Raw genomic sequence first — 13,262 nt, forward strand, 5'->3', positions numbered from 1 at the left:
ACTTACACTAACCAATTCCATTTTAAAACATTGCTTATTGGCTCTACAGTAAGGAAGTGGAGGGAGAGAAGAGAAATGTAGAGGGATGGGGGAAGGGGTGGTGAGAACTAGTGGGAACACCTTTATAAAACAATGGGACTCCAGGGAAAGGATTGGGAAACCAGCCAAGTTCAACAGAGGAGATTTAATATCCTAGGGAACCTATGGGGCCATTTCTCAGTTTGAAAAAGATGCATTACAATGATTTCTCTGCAGGTTTCCCCTGCATTCCTGAGTGAGACAAGACATGGGCAAGACTTTTTTGACATTTTCTTTTTTTTCCCCATTAAGCATCTTAACTTAAATTTCTTTTCTGGAAACAATCACCTGGCAAGGAGTAGTCCCAGATGTTGCTGGGAGAGTTACTAGGCACAGCCATATTCTTAACTCAGTAAGAAACACATCTTTTTAATTAACTAACCCAAAATCATTCCTAAAGAATTACAACAATGGATTCTCTTCGCTGTGCTTGTGAAAGAAATCTTTATGACATATTTCATTTCTCAAAATATATTGTCAAAGGAGTAGACTGACTGTATAGTAGAAAGTTAAGACTATGATCTATTTTTAAGCATCCCACTAAACACAACAATAATAATCTCTTTCTCTTTAGTATATTCAATTTAATTCAACAAACATTTATTAAGCTATGTCCAAGGTGCTGTGCTAGGTCTGGAGAGCTGATAATGATGCTGAGTTGGCTGCTCAGCCCTAAAGCCAAAGCATCCCCCTGACTTCTGAAACTCATAAAGTCATGGAGGTCATCTAGAAAGGGCCAATTTAAAAAACTATGGACCCAGACCTATTTCTCAGGGACCATATGGTTCCAAAAAAAAGTGTCCCTAAGACTATCTCCCTTCCTTCATGGTCTCTTACTTAACACCTGACCTTTCCAAGATGGGAATGAATTGAATAGACAGCCAGAGACGATTCAGGCCTTTCCAGAGACTCCCAACTAATTCAAGGAGTTCTGACTATTCAGACAGTTGACAAAAGGTTTCATCGAACCTTGTGGTTTACCAACCAGAACAAGTTAGAAAATGTCTGTGCATACTCTATAGTCTCTTTAAGAAATGTCCATTATATGTCATCAAAGGAAACAAGTTTCCCAGATCATGAATAGCATCAGGACTGGCTAAAGGGAGGGATTTTGTAAAATAGGGTGGGAGCATGCCATGATAGATGTTTCACTCATATCTCAGAACTGAGCTTATTTTGGGGAATGAGGGAGTAGTGGACCCATTTGGCAGTATAGTGAAATGTATGAACTCAAAGTAGTATTTTTGAATGCATAAAATAAAATATATAAAATTTAAAAGAAAACAATTTACATTGAAATACAGTCTGTAGATAGAAAGACTGTGATCACCTGCAATCTAATAACTACAGTAATTTCTTAGTAATGATGGGTGGAAATTATTGTAATGATTGTGATGTGCTATGAAAATATATGTGACTTCTCTTACAAAATCACAAGTACTGCTTTAAAAAAATTGCTGTGATTTGTTACCCGCATTTAGGAGTGGAAAAAAAAAGTTAGATTTCAGTTAAAGGTTAATGAAAAGAAACAATCATTTCTATATTCATGTTCACAGTCTCTCTCCAAGGTTTGTGGACCCAAGTTAAGAATACTTTCTCTAGATTAACATAAGAATCTGGGTCACCATCCATAAAGGAGCAGGTTCAAAGGGGTGAGTTGGAATCTGATGTGGATGTGTTCTTGACATTTAGGATAAGTGCCCGAATGATAGAACATGCCCTGGTTCTTAGTACTGAATGGGTAAGGCTTAGCAACTTAGCTAAATAATGGAAGGAAGGAAGGAAGGAAGGAAGGAAGGAAGGAAGGAAGGAAGGAAGGAAGGAAGGAAGGAAGGAAGGAAGGAAGGAAGGAAGGAAGGAAGGAAGGAAGGAAGGAAGGAAGGAAGGAAGGAAGGAAGGAAGGAAGGAAGGAAGGAGAAGAGGAAGGGAAGGAGGGAGGAAGGGAAGGAAGCAAGGAGGGAAGAAAAAGAAAACACTAAAAATACTAAAAAAAAAAAATACAAGTTACATATAGACAATCAATGCCAAATAAACTTGACAAAGAGAAGAAATATAGCTATGAAATTATATTGTTTCCCAGCTGTATTTCTTCACTTGGATTAATTATGAATAAGTAGACCTTAGAACTGTGTCCTGATGCTTTCAGTTGCCAAGGTTGTATGATGCTAGAAATATTTATGGGCCTTAAAGGGAGAATCACAAGAGAGTCCTCCCAAACTATCTTTTCATCAAATCTAGTACTAGAAAATCTTGATTAGGATTACTCCTGTTTTCCAACAACTCTGTTTCCCCTCACATACTGTTGAATGCTGGTGGAGGAGATCATACAAACTGGATCTACTATAAATTAGTATTAGCCAATCTTAGCTAAGTCTTCAATGTTTCCATCATCCTTCCCCCCTCCCCCCCCCCAAAAAAAAGGGTAAAACATTCTAATCTAGGTCAGTTCTGAAAAGGACTTAGATTGGATACAGTTAATTCTTTAGACTTTGGATCCTCTGTAGTGAGCTCATTCTTATGCATTTGTAAGAGGGTGTTTTCCTTCTTGTACCTTATATAGTCCACCATTAGTTTTCTAAATTAGTGAGATATATATATATATATATATATATATATATATATATATCTGTGTGTGTATGTGTGTGTATGTGTGTGTATATATATATATATATATACACATATATATATATATATCTGTGTGTATGTGTGTGTGTGTATATATATATATATATATATGTATATATATATATGTATATATATATATAAAATATCAAGCTTTTCTTACACAGCTGTTAAATAGAGGTAAGGCCAAGGATTGACCAACGTCAAATTAACTTAGCTTATAAGGCTTAATGTGAGGACCATCTGAGGTGTTTTTATACCTGGGTATGGGTGTGTATAAATACACGAACATATTTATTTATAACTATAAGCTTTTGTCTAGTTTTCCCAATTTAAAGAAACCTTTTGGAATAAATTTATTACCAGAGGGTTGGCTACAACAGGTCATGGTTTTGGTGTGTGGCTTTTTTTTTTTTAGCCATACCAATAAAATCAAAATTGAAGTTCAGTATGCTCTGTGGTTCTGTAAGCCTTAAAAATGATAACTCATGAGCCTCCAATCCCCATCAAAATATTTATCTTTAATGGTTAGCCTAGAGACATGATTAGTTTTTTGGTGATTTTTTTAAGCATTGAAATGAGTGTCTGAATAGTACATGTCTTTGTTCACTTATGCTATGATGATAATAATAATAATAACAACAACAACAACAATAAAAACCAATAACACAGCTGTGCTGAGAAGGTAATGATGACTATAATCTCATAGTTCTAGCCAACTTCTGGTTACTAACAATATGAAAAATGGAAAAATGTCACTTGAGGCAAACATTCTTGGTCTGCTCACTGATCAAGGGGGCTAATTAAATCTAGCAACATGTAAGTCATGCTAGTCTTGAATTATGATTCCTTTAAGAAAATATGATCTAAGTCACAATAGATACAGGTTTTTATTAATATATATAAGAAAAATCTTTATTATATCCCCTTAAAATGACAAAAAGCTTGAAAATTATCAAATAAAATCATAAATGAAGCAAAAATAAGAAAGAATAAATAGGAAGATAGACCAAATGTTCCCAAGGTCATTGTCTATGTCTAAAAATCAGGACCCCAATAAGGCCTATGTTTTAATATCTTCATATATAGACTATTCACTCTCTTCTTTTAAATACTTTCCCAGATAACTAATATCTGATCATTTACCATCTCAAGGAGAGGAGGGAGGAGAATGAAAGAGGCATAAAATTTGGAACTCAAAACTTCAAATAAAAATGTTAAAGAAAAAATATATAATGAAAATGCATATTAAGAATAGGTTACAAAGTAAAATCATTTTTTCTAAAAAATGACATGATATATGCATTAAATTTCAAATGATTTTACTGTGTCTGCACATTTTATAGAATTCAAAATTTTTAAAAGTAAAATTCTAAAAGTTTGAAGCAAAAAAAAAATACTTTGCCAAAGGACAAACACATAACCTGCTTCTACTTACAATCTATATATCATCTGACTCTTCTGAACATCTCTACAGAGACCTAATTTATTGTTCTGTATGTAATGTTTTTATTTGTTTTTTCCAAAGCAACTTTGTTGCCCATGGGAGCTATAACTAGCACTTTTTGGCTCAGGAGTTAGAATTAGAGTGACATGCATAAAATAAGTCCTTAATTAAGTTGGGGAGTGAGGGGACAGGGCAAGAAGAAAGCCATCATCAAGAAGCAGAATAAAGGAGGCAGAGGGAAAGGGTTAGTAGGATCAGGATGAGGAAAAAGAGTTTCTTATTTTAACTAATTTTTTCTTGTTACGTGTAAAGCTCAGTTATTTCTAGCTGATGAAAGATTGTAAGTGTTGTCAACACTCTAAATTTTGTTACCCTTAGAAGAAATCCCAAGTTACAGGTTTGATTTAGATATAAGGCACTATGGGGAAAGGGATCAGGGAACACCACAAACTGTCAGTAGAGCAGCTGATAATGTTAGTGTCATGCCAGAGAAGAGCACACTTTGGGGCATAGATATGTCATATGGTAGCTTCCTATTCTAATTTATTATTCTTGCTAATGCAGCATATGGGGACACCCTTCCTCAATGCTCAGGAAAGAGTCCCCCAGAGAATTATTACTCAAAGTTCAATATACTCTGTGTGTCTGTAAACCATAAAAAATTATAATTCATGAGCCTCCCAACCCCAGTGAAAGTATTTATCTTTTACTATCAGCCCAGAGGACATGATTAATTTTTTGGATTTTTGTTTTAAAGTATCTAACTAATGAAATAACATGGAGCTTCCATTGTCAATATTTTTTAATGATGCTAATGTGTTATTCCTGACAGGTCTCTCTCCACCTCTATCCCATGTTTCTCATTTATTTCAAATCTAGTCTAAATAGGACTTATCATCCTAGGTGCTATGTCAGAGAATAGGAGTTTCCCCTGGACACTGTTCTCCTCTAGTCCCCTTTGGACAGTGCCCCTTTAGGTGCTGCTCTGCTGGATGCTACTGGACTGGACAGTATTCAGATGGAAAAGTAGTCTTTCCTAAATCCTATTTTGCATATAGGCTCAAGTCTTCATTTTAGCTGAAATGTTTGATCTAACCAAAAATAGACAGAAATATGCTGAAGGCAAACAAGGGTTCCAGAGAAAAGACATCCATATATCCATTTGTTCTTATTGTTTAGTAAATACATTTTGTAAAAGTTTGATAAAGTCTATCAATAGGAAATACACTAGTAGGGTCTCATGAATGACTGCTGAAAGTCCTGGCATCCAAGGGTAGCCCTAGAATATGGGGATACAGGAGAGAAGGGAAAGAAGTTGCCAACCACAGTTTATTTCCTTCCCATTTTAAAATAAACAGCTGAGAAATGATGCTTTCTTAAAAAGTTTTATATTTACTTAAAGGAAACTGCTCTCGAGAACATAAACAAGAACTAGCACACCGAAAATATTTCTAGGCTACTCTCTGAACTTGCACTAGTGAGTCCCTCTTTAGGATAATGAAACAGAATCCTGTCTCACATGGATTTATCTTAAGTAAAATATTCCCTGAAGTTTCCTCAGATATTCTATCTTTGGAATTCTACCTTGTTTACCTATTTAGTCCATATTTCTGGGCTTCCTCCATTAGAATCTGAGAAGAGATGGTGATCCAAGAGATAGAATTGGTTTAACTTGCCCAGTATATGCTGCCTCTTATTTCTCCTTCAATGTGCCTTGTTGCTTCAATTAAGCTGCAGATACAATATCAATAACAATCAATTAAAAGTTTTTCTCAAGGGTCATAGTCAAACATTAGGTCTTCACCCTGACTCACCTAGGAGAGAAAAAAAAAAGGATTAATATTAACATAACAATAAGAATTGAAATTGTCATGATTTTGTCCTCAAATCAAAGTGTCCTTTTCATAAAAATCCTATGTACTTCTTAGTTTTGTAGTTATTAAACAAGCTTAAAATTACATATTGTTAGGAAAAAAAACATTTTTAAAATGTGAATGATTATGAATATCAGATTGGGAATACATAAATCCTATTGATTTGTTCATTAAATTCTTTATTTCCTCTACTAAATCCTCAGAGGTATTCTTGTGCAATTTAATAAACTAAGGCAATAAAAAAGCCAATTCTATTTTTTTCTGTGTGCTAGTTTTTATTTATGTTCAAGTAAATATAAAACTTTTAAGAAAGCATCATTTCTTAGCTGTTTATTTTAAAATGGGAAGGAAATAAACACAAGTCTTCCAACAGTCAAGAGGACATATGCTGTCCATGAAATAATATGAACATTATGTGGATTGAAATCTGAAAAACAAAATAAACAATACTTCTGATCATAGAGGATACTAAAAGTATTAAACTATTGTTTGCCATTTGTTTTTTAAAGGAGACCAATGACATCATGGATAATGTCTTGACTTGCTCATAAATTAGATTGAAGGAAGGCAGTATTGTACAAATTTGTCAGACTCACTTTCTTCCAGAATCAATAAAATCCAGTAATTAGGCAAATGGCAAGATGACTAATGATGTCTCAGAATGCAGTGGATGACTTTGGCACCTTTTTGTTTTTGTTTGTTTGTTTGTTTTTATTAAAGTTTTTATTTACAAAACATGCATGGGTAATTTTTCAACATTGACCCTTGCAAAACTTTCTGTTCCAAAATTTTCCCTCCTTCCTCCCATCCCCTCCCCTAGATGGCAGATAGTCCAACACGTGTTAAATATGTTAAAATATATATTAAATCCAATATATGTATACATATTTGTACAATTATGTAATGTGCTGTTGTCTCCAGAAGCTGCTGATCGCTGTCTGGGAGGAGATCTGCTGTGTCAACTCAAATCTCTCGGACAGATTCTTCTTCCTGTAGAGAACCGTTGTCTCCAGACAGTTGCCGTTAACTCTCGTCCAGAGAAGTGATTTCCCTTCCTGCAGAGAGCTGCCTCAAGTCTGGTCTAGAGCAGAGACTGACTTTTTCCTCCAGAGCTGCCCTCTTTATCCTCCCAGAGAATGGGCGTGGGATAATGCAAGGGCTTCTGGGAAGAAGTACTTCAACCAATGAACTTGCTCCTCCTAAGCATGCATGCTCTTCCCCAGGAATTCACAAGTCAAACTCCCAGGAAAGGCCGGAACTAGAAAATTGTTAAGTACCAACTTAGCACTTAGTAAAAACCTAATATCTCATTATCTAATTAGCACTTAGTAAGAACCTAACACAATTATATTGCTGCACAAGAAAACAGATCTAGAAAGAGAAAAAACCTGAGAAGGAAAACAAAATGCAAGCAAAAATCAACAGAAAGAGTGAAAATGCTATGCTGTGGTCCACACTCAGTTCCTATAGGCCTCTCTCTGGATGTAGATGGCTTTCTTCATCACCAAACAAGTAGAACTCATTTGAATCATCTCATTGAAGAGAGCCATGTCCATTGGATCCATTCACAGTTTCACCAATAAGGTATTAGTGTGCCAGTTTTCCCACATCCCCTCCAACATTCATCCTTGTCTTTTCCTGTCATCTTAGCCAATCTAAGTGGTGTGTAGTGGTATCTCAGAGTTGTCTTAATTTGCATTTCCCTGATCAATAGTGATTTGGAGCACCTTTTAATATGAATAGAAATAGTTTCAATTTTGTCTGAAAATTGTCTGTTCATATCCTTTACTCTCTATCAATTGGAAAATGGCTTGAATTCTTATAAATTTGAGTTAATTCTCTATGTATTTTAGAAATGAAGCCTTTATCAGAACTTTTGAATGTAAAAATATTTTCCCAGTTTATTGCTTCCTTTCTAATCTTGTCTGCATTAGTTTTGTTTGTACAAAGACTTTTTAACTTAATATAATCAAAATTATCTATTTTGTGATCAATAATGATCTCTAGTTCTTTTTTGATCACAAATTCCTTCCTCCTCCACAAATCTGAAAGGTAAACTATTCTATGTTGTTCTAATTTGTTTATAATATCATTTTTTATGTCTAGATCATGAACTCATTTCGACCTTATCTTGGTGTACAGTGTTAGGTATGTGTCAATGCTTAGTTTCTGCCATATTGGTTTCCAATTTTCTAAGCAGTTTTTGTCAAATAGTGAGTTTTTATTCCAAAAGCTGGGGTCTTTGGGTTTGTCAAACACAAGATTACTATAGTCATTGACTGCTTTGTCCTGTGAACCTGACATATTCCACTGATCAACTACTCTGTTTCTTAGCCAGTACCAAATGGTTTTGATATAGTTTTAGATCTGGTACAGCTAGGCCACCTTCATTTGATTTTTTTCATTAATTCCCTTGAAATTCTTGACTTTTTGTTCTTCCAGATGAATTTTGTTGTTATTTTGTCTAGGTCAGTAAAATAGTTTCTTGGAAGTTTGATTGATATAGCACTAAATAAATACATTACTTTAGGTAGTATTGTCATCTTTATTATATTTGCTCGACCTATCCAAGAGCACTTGATATTTTTCCCAATTGTTTAGATCTGACTTTGTGTGGAAAGTGTTTTGTGGTTTTGCTTATATAGTTCCTAACTTTCCCTTGGCAGATAAATTCCCAATATTTTATCCTATCAAAAGTTATTTTAAATGGAATTTCTCTTTGTATCTCTTGCTGTGGATTTTGTTAATGATGTATAAAAATGCTGATGATTTATGTGGATTTCTTTTGTATCCTGCAACTTTGCTAAAGTTGTAGATTATTTCTAATAGATTTTTAGTTGATTCTCTAGGGTTCTCTAAATATGACATCATATCATCTGCAAAGAGTGATAATTTGATTTCCTCATTACCCACTCTAATTCCTTTAATCTCTTTTTCTCCTCTTATTGCCAAAGCTAGTAGTATTTCAAATACAATATTGAATAGTAATGGTGATAATTGGCAGCACTGATCTTATTGGGAATGGTTCCAAGTTATCCCCATTACATATGATGTTTGCTGATTGTTTTAAATAGATGTTACTATTTTAAGGAAAAATCCAGTTGATCCTATACTCTCTAGTATATCCAGTAGTATATCTAGTATATCCATTTAATAGAAATGGATATTGGATTTTATCAAATAACATTTGTTTGCCATTTGTTTTTTTAATAGCTTTGTATTAGCAAGATATTTGCATGGGTAATTTTTCAGCATTGACAATTGCAAAACCTTTTGTTCCAGTTTTTCCCTTCCTTCCCTCTACCCCCTCCCCGAGATGGCAGGTTGACCAATACATGTTAAATATGTTAAAGTATAAGTTAAATACAATGTATGTATATATGTCCATACAGTTATTTTGCTATACAAAACAATCAGACTTTGTTGCCATTTGTTTTTAAAGAAGACCAATAACATCATGGATAATGTCTTGACTTGCTCAAAAATTAGATTGAAGGGAGGTAGTTTCATACCAATTTGTCAGTCTCACTGTCTTTCAGAATCATTGAAATCCAGTGATAAGGCAAGAGGCAAGATGACTAATGAGGATGATGCCAGGATACAATGGATGACCTTGGCATCTTTTACACCTGATTGAACTCTAAGTATTCCTTCCACTGTTCCTGTTTCAGCAGCCTTCATGATCATTGGAATAAATTGGAACAAAGACCCACCCATTCTGCCAGTGAAAGCATGGGATAGACATTCCCTTAACTCCCCAATAGGTTTGAAGTCTGTTGGCTAACCTCAATTTGGATTAGCCCATATGCCAAGCAGTTTACCAAGGTGTGCTAGCTGTGCGTGCTACAAACTCTTGGAGCCATAGGTGAGAGTTGGGTGAAGATGGGAGAATGAGTATCTCTGAAAAGGCATCAATTAACTAAAGGCATAAAGGAAGAAAGCAAGCATTTACTAAATACCTATCGTAAACTAAGTACAATGTCTACAAACATGTCATATGATTTTCACAAAACCCTGGAAGGTAGGCACTATTATTATTCCCATTTCACAGTTGAGAAATCTGAAACAGACAGGTGACTTGCCCATGGATACATAGTAAATATCTGAGGCTAAAATAATTAAGCTCAAATCTTTCTAACTCCAGAACCAAGTGCTCTCTCCACTACCCCACAAAGGTAACTATCAAAGTTGGATAACCCATAGGTTTAATCCAAGTATTTGTCAAATACTTGTGCAGCATCTCCATCAAACTTGTCCTCTTGGTGCCTTTTTTCACATTACTCCCTTTGGTATATTCTAAGTTCCAACCAAACTGTCATCTTTTTTTCTCCTAATCTTGGTACTACATCTCTTGATTCTGAACCTTTGTCTAGGCTGTTCCCCATGCCTAAAATGAGGCTTCATGCTTCTTTTGAGGTTCAGATTAAGTGCTATCTCCTAACATTTTCTGATTCCTTGTTTTTTAAAATACTGGCATTGTTTCTCAAATAATCTCCTATGTAGTTATTTACTTATTTATCATATTCTCCAAAAGAAATGTAATATCCTTGAATATAGAGACTGTTCTCATTTTGTCCTTGTATCCCTATCACTCAGCCCAGTGTTTTGTATGTAGGAAATGCTTACTAAATTTGCATTAGATTGGATTGGATCATTTTATAGGGATGACCCTGGACTCTTCAAGGCTATCAAGTGGAGAACAAGCTCTAGCAGGTCCTACACTGATTGACTAAATACATCTGGTAAGTCCTTATTTACACTTGCTCAACTTATAATGAACAAAATGTAAGTAGTTAGGGCAGCTAGGTTTTGCAACTGTTAAGATGCTAGATCTAGAGAAGGAAGACTCATCTTTATGAATTCAAATCTGGCCTTAGACTCTTAGTGGCTGTATGGGCCTGGGAAAGCCATTTAACCCTGTTTGCTTCAGTTTCCTTGTCTCTAAAATGAGCTGCAGGAGGAAATGGCAAACCTCTCCAAGGAAATCCCAAAAAGGTGACAAAGAGTTAGATATGACTGAAAAATGATTCAACACATCAAAGATCAGAAGCCCATCACAGAGCAAGATTGGAGATTGTTGGTAGGGATGGAATCATGAATAGAAAAACACGAAGGCCTTTTACTACAGGATTGGGGATGGACTATGTTCATTTTTTAAGAATTAGCCTATCATACTTTGGAGAAGCTTATCAACATGTTTGTCTCAAGATGAATAATTATTTCATTCTAACAACTCATTAAAGATGAAGAAAGATTGTGATGTGAAAGTGTATCTACCTATACCACTGACATAAGAGGCAGCATGACATAGTAAAAAGGAAGGAGTCAGGCTTGAGCCAAGAAAACTGTTACTCAAATTCTTCCTGAACCCATTTCATTATTTATGAAATAAGGATAATTATACTTGTAGGACTTCCCACTGAGAATTTTTGAAGGTAATACAGGGTATCCCAAAAGACTTGTTTCTATTTTTATGCTTTTACCATCTTAAATAGTTATTAAATTTAATAGTTCCTAAACTATTAAAGTGTTAAAACTTCATTAAGACTCTTGGGACATACTATATATGTACAAACTTTGTAAAGTTTAAAGAAATATTGAAAGGTCTGTTATTAAATCATGAACCCTTGAAGTCCTAAAACATTTCTCATTCTCAAATGTTAGTGTTCCCAATTACCCAAACTATTTCAATGATGAAAGCCCAGGTACTTTTAGTCTAATATTTACCCTGATGATCATCTGCTTTTCCACACAACTCCAGGAGATGCTCAAGGAGAATGCCAATCTTTCCATGGGTCTCAGAAAACTGATACTTATAGCTCTGTCTCTATTCTTTTGTAAGTGGGAGCTGATCTTCTCTTTAGTCTAGAGCAGTTATTCTTTTTGTTGTTGTTGTGGTACACTGTCCCCCCTTTTTTCAGATTTATAAATATTTTATTTTCCCCAGTTCCATGTAAAACAGTGTCTTTTACACGTTTTTAAAACTTTGAGTTCCAGATTCTCTCCTCCCTCTCTCCCTATTGCAAAAGCACATGTGAAGATATGTCATCTATTTTCATAAAAGCCCTATTGCAAAAGAAAACATAAATTTCTCCCTCCCCAAAAAATAAACTGTCAAGAAAAGTTAAAAAAAAAATTTAAAGTATGCTTTAATCTGTATTCAGACAGAATCAATTCTTTTTCTGGGTCTGGAGAACATTTTTCATCATAAATCCTGCAGAGCAGTCTTGAATCATTGTATTGTTGAGAATAGCAAATTCATTCAAAGCTGATCCCACAACATTGCTATTACTTTGTACACAGTACATTTCATTTTGCATGAGCTCATGGAGGACTTTCCAGGTTTTTCTGAGAGCATCTCACTCATCATTTCTTACAGAACAATAGCTTTGCATCACAATCACATACCACAATTTATTTAGCCATTCCCCAACTGATGGACATTCCCTCAATTTCTAATTCTTTGTATGGCAATTGCTCTTAATCTCTAGTCTTTGGATTAATTTCAGAAGTCCATAAATTTGGTAAAAAACCAAATATATCTTAATTTCCACTTTTGATGAAAATATTCACTTTCGGTTTCCTTTGTAATCCTATATATTTTATTTTGTGTTTTTAAAAATATTGTCTGAGAAGACAATAGGATTAATGAGACTGCCAGAGGAGTCAATGACAGCAAAAATAAATAAAAGGAATAAAAATTCCCATTAGGGGAAGTGGTCATTGTAGATTTATCAAATTAAACTTTCCACTGTACCTCTGGTCTTTCTTCTTGGTCTTTGGTAATTTAATAAACTGTAATCATATGAACTTTTCTTAGTGGAGGAAAGCATAAAGCATGAATTAACCATATACAGTATTTACTTATGGCCAAAAAGATATAGAGAAGATCAAATATGCATTGGCACAATTACCTCATTGGCTACCTGCCTGCAGTTCTTTCCCAGCCTACTATGCTCCTACATACAGTTCAGAGATGTATTTAGCCAATCCACATAAGCCACAAACCAAATGTTGGAATTGATAAACATCTCCAAAGTATTTTTATTCATGCCTTTAGTGTCCCCCATTGATGACTGTCACTGCCAGCAAACTCCAACGTTGTTTTCTGCCTCCTGGCCCAGCTGCTCATCACCTGGGCTTTATAAGGCTTTGATCACTGCTCACAGCTTGTTGATTGTAAACGGAGCAGTGGTTTGGATTCAAGCGCAAGCCCTGCATAAAGACAGTCTGTCAGCAAG

This window comes from Sminthopsis crassicaudata, chromosome 4, assembly GCF_048593235.1.
Source record: "Sminthopsis crassicaudata isolate SCR6 chromosome 4, ASM4859323v1, whole genome shotgun sequence".
Lineage (NCBI taxonomy): Eukaryota > Metazoa > Chordata > Mammalia > Dasyuromorphia > Dasyuridae > Sminthopsis > Sminthopsis crassicaudata.